The sequence below is a fragment of the Pteropus alecto genome, unplaced genomic scaffold (genome assembly GCF_000325575.1).
Source record: "Pteropus alecto unplaced genomic scaffold, ASM32557v1 scaffold143, whole genome shotgun sequence".
NCBI classification, from domain to species: Eukaryota; Metazoa; Chordata; class Mammalia; order Chiroptera; family Pteropodidae; genus Pteropus; species Pteropus alecto.
The window spans coordinates 2,126,804-2,133,287 of NW_006434828.1; positions in this window are offsets into that span (position 1 = coordinate 2,126,804).

Genomic DNA, 6,484 nt, shown 5'->3' on the forward strand with positions numbered 1-6,484 from the left:
GGTCGATCTCCAGCGAAGTGAGTTATGGGATAGAAGGCGCCACGTGCTGAGGGAGGGGCGGAGTCTGTTCCAGACGGAACTGGGGCTCCCCGTGTCTGATACTTCTCTCCACCTCTCTCAGCAAAGGGATCCCGCAGGCTGACCATTCTGCACGGCCCTCTCCCGCCGCCCCTGCCTATGGTGACCACGTGCAAGTGCCGCCCCTGGTCCCACGTGGTCCTTAGAAGAAACCATTCACTTTCCGCATTCCCATGAACTGTATGGCAGCTACTGGCCACGTGTGGCTCGAGCAACGGAGACGGTGCTTTTTCAAATTTTACTTTACTTTAATTAATTTTAAGTTAAAACCGATACTCGATTCCATTATCAGAAAACTTTGAAGTGTTTTGGAACCACTTGGGTATATGAATCTACCTCTTCGACTGTCAGTTTTAGGAAATTTAAACACAGATCCCGGATTTCCCATGAAACTTAACATCTGCCTGGAGATATACTGTGAGTGTAAAACACACACGAGATTCCAAAGACTTAGTACAAAGCGTGTACTATCTCACTGATAAGTTTACATTGATCACATGAAAAAAAAAAGATAACATTTTAGATAGAATGGGTTAAATAAGGCATAGTATTTCCATCAATTTGTTTCATGTTTTTGTTTTTGTTTTTTAATATGGCTACTAGAAGATTTAAAATCTGTATGTGGCTCACGCCATATTTCTATGGGACAGCACTGTCCCGGATTTCCATGTGTCCACGGGTCCACACACTGGATGTGTAGGGATCAGGCTCCAGTCGGGCGCAAGCAGGCTGAGGGACAGGTGGGCTGCAGATCAGGTGACAGGCCACCTCCAGCCCCCCCCGGCGCCTTCGCCGTCAGGATCTTCAGTAGCAGAGCGAAGGAGGAGGGAGTCTGGGGCGCGAGGCAACTGTGTAACCACGGAGATGGCCACCGTGGCGTGGGGGGACCTCCATCAGCCCCTGGGCGGTCCGCCCACCTGCCCTGGAGCTCCACTTCCAAATCTTTACCCAGAAGGTCCCAGGGCCAGTCGCCCTCCCTCGTGCTCCGTAAGGGCCTGTGGCCCCAGCGCAGTGGTGGCTCCCTGTGGAAAACACTAGAGTGAACGTGGGGACGAGAGCACGGGGGGGGAGGCGGGGCCAAAGGGATGCTCCGCAGACGGTCTGGTCCAGCTGCTTCTGCGCCGGCACATCTCCCAGCCACGTGGGGGGCCTGCGGGGCTGCACCCGGGCGGGACGCTGTCTCCTCTCTAGGGATGGCTGCAGTAAACACAGCCCAGAGGTTTTCTCAATAAGCTAAACCTCTGGCCCCTAAAATAGGAACTTGATTGTAGCCGCCGGGTCTTACCCGGAGACAAGAGCCCAGCGATGTCGGTAATGCTGGAGAATGCACTCAGCTGCGGTTCTCCTGGCCGGGCTTCTCCGCCTCGATTCTCACTGCCGTTTGCAGAGGCCACCTTACTACCCCAGTCACAGCTCTCGCTTTTCCAGAAACGATGACAGAGGCTGGAATAGGTAAAAATCCATAGACAACGTAGAATTTAAAATGCCGTCACAACGAGGCCAGGCCTGTAAGTACACAGTGCCTCGTCCATCTCACTCAGCAGCGAAATCATAGGGGAGAAACCAACTTATCATACGAGCCTGGACACCTGACACCGGCCGGAATGGCATGGGACGAAGGGGATACGGCCAGCTGAATCTTGCTTCTTGCCAAGTTTTTCCTCTACAGTCAGAAAAGAAAGGGGCCCAAAACCTTAGAGAAGAAATCATTTATTTTCTAAAAGTCCCGATAACTGGCGAGGAGATCGTATTATAGCCCAAAAGAGGAGTTGCTGGATTAGAGTCTTTGCAGAACCTACTGTATCACACGTCCGAGAGAGGGATTGGTCACTGGAGTCACGGTGCAGCGGGCCTGCTTAGTGCCGAGGCACTGTGGGCCTGGGGACGCTGCTTAACTAAGACTGCGTGGACACTCAGTGCTTCTGTGTTGAGTCACGGAGTGTAGAACCCAGGGGACCGAGTGCCTTCTGGGCTGGGTATCCTGCCGCAGGAGGGGACTGGTAAGCAGAAGGGGACCACCCAAGCTGTGGCTAGAGGCACGTCCCAGCAGACTCCAAGGACAGGTCAGAGGAAGCCAGGTGCCAGCCCTGTCGGGAAGGGCCGGGCGACGGCCATCGATCCGTTCAGGTAAGCAGACCTGCCTCTGGGTCCTTACTGCCTGTCCCCTCCATCCCAGGAGATGTCAAACCCAGAGTGCTCACAGCTCTGCCCCAGTCGGTGGCCTGGAGGAGGGGCAGACCCCATCCCCAGGTGGGCGGGCTCCCTTGTCAATTCCATGGTGGCAGAAGCTGCGGTGTGTAAGGTGGGCGCACAAACCCACTTCCTGCCCCAGAAGCGCTGACTCTGCTGCCTTGCCGAGGACAGGCAGACATCTCGACACACGAGGAGAGCCTCGCCCCTTAGCTCATGGTCTTAAAAACATTTTTAAAGTACCAAAAAAGTCTATTTATTAAAAAAAAATAACAAGAATCAAAATCAAAACTCATCTATGATCTCACCGTACAGAGATAACACTGTTAAAGAAGATTTTGTAAAACATATTCTACCTTGAATTTACCATTTTTAGCCTGTTGTTTTCACTCCTGAATATTATTTCATGCCATTGGGTATTTTTCGACATTGTCCATTTAACAGATGCATAAGGCTCATTTTCTAATACGTTTAAATTCATCCCTTCATTATTTGGGATTGAAGCAGACTTCATATTAAATTATATATAGATTCCCATCACGATACATAGATCTCAATTTCAGCAGATTTCTCTGCTAAAAGAATTCCTTTACTTCTTCCTCTCCCCATTGCAGGTGACCCTCATGATGGCTGTATAACCCTACATTTCTTTAGCACTGGCTTATAGTCTACTAAATACTTACATGGAGGCCACGTTCCCCGTGGTGGGGTACCCTCCAGACAGTCACCCAGTGAGGCAGGTCTGTCAAGGGGAGACGCGGGGCTGAGTCCTCTGTCCAACCTCACATCCTGGTTGTAATCACGGTGTCCAGAGCAGACGGTGCTGGGACCGATGCTCACGGAAGGTGGCCTCACAATGGCTGGGCGGGGCAGGCGGGCTGGACCTGACAAGTGATGCCACTCGAGGTCCCCTTTGGCCATGAAAGGTGGGCAGAATTCAGTGAGGCTATTTCAGACAGCGCTGGAAACTAGTATTTTCTTTAAACGCACACTCACACACGCATACGACACGCCAAGAGACGAGTAAGAGGAAAAATTCTGCGGCGATCTGCCCTTCATGTGACTTTCTACAAATATACAAAAATACACCTGCTTCCCAACTTCCAGAGGTCTGGGTGACCTCCCTCTTACGCAATCCAAGCTGTAGGGTCAGCCCTCGCCCGCCTCCTGTCCTGGCTCGGCCTGGATAGCACCTTGCCTCCCCCCACTCCCCCCACCTCCCCGTGCTAAAGGAGTGTGTGAGCATCGCGGGAAACGGTGGAGGCTGGAGTGGTACGAAGAAGCAGAGATATGCGAGCATGCAGAAGTAGGATAATTTTTGAGTAAAACCCAACCCCTTCCCGTCTCTAGAATGTCTAGGTCTCATCACGGGACGGAATCGTAACATCACGTCCTGAAAGCTGCCCGATGACTCTCTGATTTGCCCCCGCTCAGTGCTGGGGAGGGAAAGACAAGCCATCCACCCCGGAGTCCCGCGCGGCGGCGCGTTTTGAGGCTGTGTCAGTGCTGGCAGGTCGCTTGGACGACGAAGTCCCTTAAGGGGACTTCGGGAGGCTGTGCCCACTGTGGGACTGGCCCTTGGGATTAGGTTGTCCGGATCAGGCTGGAAATATTGGGAAGGGAGAAAAAGGAAAGAACGCCCCGGAAAGCCTCGCATTTCTTTTGTCCTCATGGTCCTTTTCTGCAAATCTCCAGTTAATAAAGAGATTAAATTCCGGCCGAAGCATTCGGGGCCTGGAATCCTTTTGTGGTGAGCGCCCCCTTGTGGCTGGTCTTTCACGTTTTCTCAAGAACAAAGTACCAGCGCCCAGGCTGCAGGTAGAGCACCAGCCTGTCCCCCACACCTGGAGGAGAATGCCTCACCCTCCCACCTGAGGGCTCCGACTCACCTCGCACGGAATTCCCTGCCACTCTAAGCTACCGACCTCCCCTCCACACTCAGACCAGGGTAAATGGGGGCCATCTAGACACGCAGCCACCTGCAGACTCCCAACAGCCAGTCAAGAGTAGAAAAGGAGGCACCCAGAATGGTTGGAAAGGAGGCAGCAGGACCAGGGCGAGGTGTGGGTGGTGACCCCTGTGACTGATGTGCAGACGGCGACAGAGCTGGGAGGCGGGGTTCGTCAGGGCTGAGCAAACTACGGGGACCCCGCGGGCTCCAGGAAAGATGGCTCACGACAGGAGGGGGCGCTGCTGAGCACAGGCGACCCCTCAGATCAAGAACTTCGAATTGCACCCAACAGAAATACTTCTATCACTAGAGAGCTAGGAACCCCAGATCTGTGGACGGAAATCACTCGTCCTCACTGAAGCATCGCTAAGAGCAGGAGCCAGGCGGTCAGCAGGCTGCTTGGGTCCGACCCGCGGGCTGAGCAGGAAGAAGAAGGTGAAGGCTTTGCATATCATTCCTCAGTGAGCTAGTTTTGGACGGACTCTCAAGACTGCGGACCTGCTGGGCTGAGTTACCAGGGTGCCATGCGAAGGTGGCAGAGCACACACTGACCCCAGGTTAGCAGCCCACAGTGGCCAGTTGCTCTGGCTTCTCTTTAGATGGAGAGCAGCTCCCCACTTCCAAAGAGACTTCTAGAAGTTGAGCAGTACCACTGAGGGAGACAGACAAAGCTGGGACTCCACCTCCCCAAATCGGACACGGAGAAAGAAACCCAGTGGCCCTGGCCTAAACGTATGGAAAAAGAGTAGAGAGAAACACTCAGTTTTATTTTCCACCATTCTTCGGATTGATTTAATGGAAAAATCCTGATTGAAGCTTCCGGAAAAGGTTTTAAGCAGTGAACTTGAGCTGGATAAACTACCTAGTTCCTGTGTTCTGTGCTCACAGACAGGGAGCACATTTGTGTCTCATCTACGCCCCCATTTATCTCGTCCTGTCCTTACCTCAATGTGAGGGCAGCCACTGGTGATTCTGTCCACTTAAAACAATACGATCACAGGCCCGGGGCTCCAGGCGCCGGGCGGCAAAGGACAGAGAGATGTGATAAATAACATTTAAAGCACTGCGAAGTTTGATTTTCGTGCCTAACGTCTGTCTCTGGAGATTCTGTTCAGTGTCTTCTATTCCTCTGTTCATAAATTCTTATGATAACAGCTTTATTTAGGAATTAATCCAGATTCCCATTATTCATTGAATGACGCTTTCTGGTTGTGTAAGTTCCTGCCTCGTCGTAAGTTCCATGTGAACTCTTTCCGGCTGTGACACTGCTAACTCGTGTGTGTCAGAACTACACCGTGAAAGTATGAATGCGGTTTAAAGGGCTCCCAAATTAAAACCAGGGTGAAAATGGTCTCCTGAGAGAATCTGATTTATATGTTATGGGATGCTTTACATACGGTCCCATCTAGTCCACTGCCTCTTGGGCTCCACGTTTGGACAGGCACCCCTCTGGAAGCTGCAGGGTGAGTGGTCGCCCGCACAGCCTCCGGAGTGGGACTGCCCGGGTTCAGATCCACTTCTCACTGGCGGCGGGACCTCAGTCACGTCGCATAACTTCTCTGAGGCTTGATTTCCCCGCGGTGAAATGGAGACAGTAACGCCCACCCCCGGGGCTGTTTTAAGGAGCAGGAGATGAGCTGAGAACGGTGCTTTGCAAACGGCGTGTGCCAGGCCTTGCTCCCAGCGCCGCGTGTGTGTGTCATCCCCTTGAGCTCGCTCAACGGCCCTGTGCGGTGGCCGGTCATCGGTGGGACAACGATGGACGTTGGTCATTATCGTTGGGCTGGACGCTGGACATCCCTCACCCTATGTCAGGAGGCTCCATCCAGACTGGGAAACCACCCGACCGCGGGCTGTGGGCGGGGCCGACCACGTGACCCGGCTCTGAGCCAATCGGAGCGCCCCGCCAGCATCCCGGCCCCGCGGGGCGCCCTCCCGCTGCACTTGAACCTGAGGCCGGAACCACCGCAGTCCTGACGCGAGGCCCTGCCCGACCCGGGCGCCCACGAGGGACCCAGGCAACCGTCGGACAAGGAGAAACCAGGTTCCGATGGCATCACGTGACCCCGCTCAGGGAAAACGGCCTGAACCGGCCCCGACTCGTCTTCTCCACCAGCTTAGCTGGGATTTCTGGCACACGTGGCAGAGTCCCGGTGGGTCCGCTGAGACCTTTCCCCACCAGCACAGACGTGGGATCGTCGAAGGTGACCGCGAAGGCGGGACCAGCGGCCCCACACGGCCCCGCAGACCCCCGCCCGCAGCGCG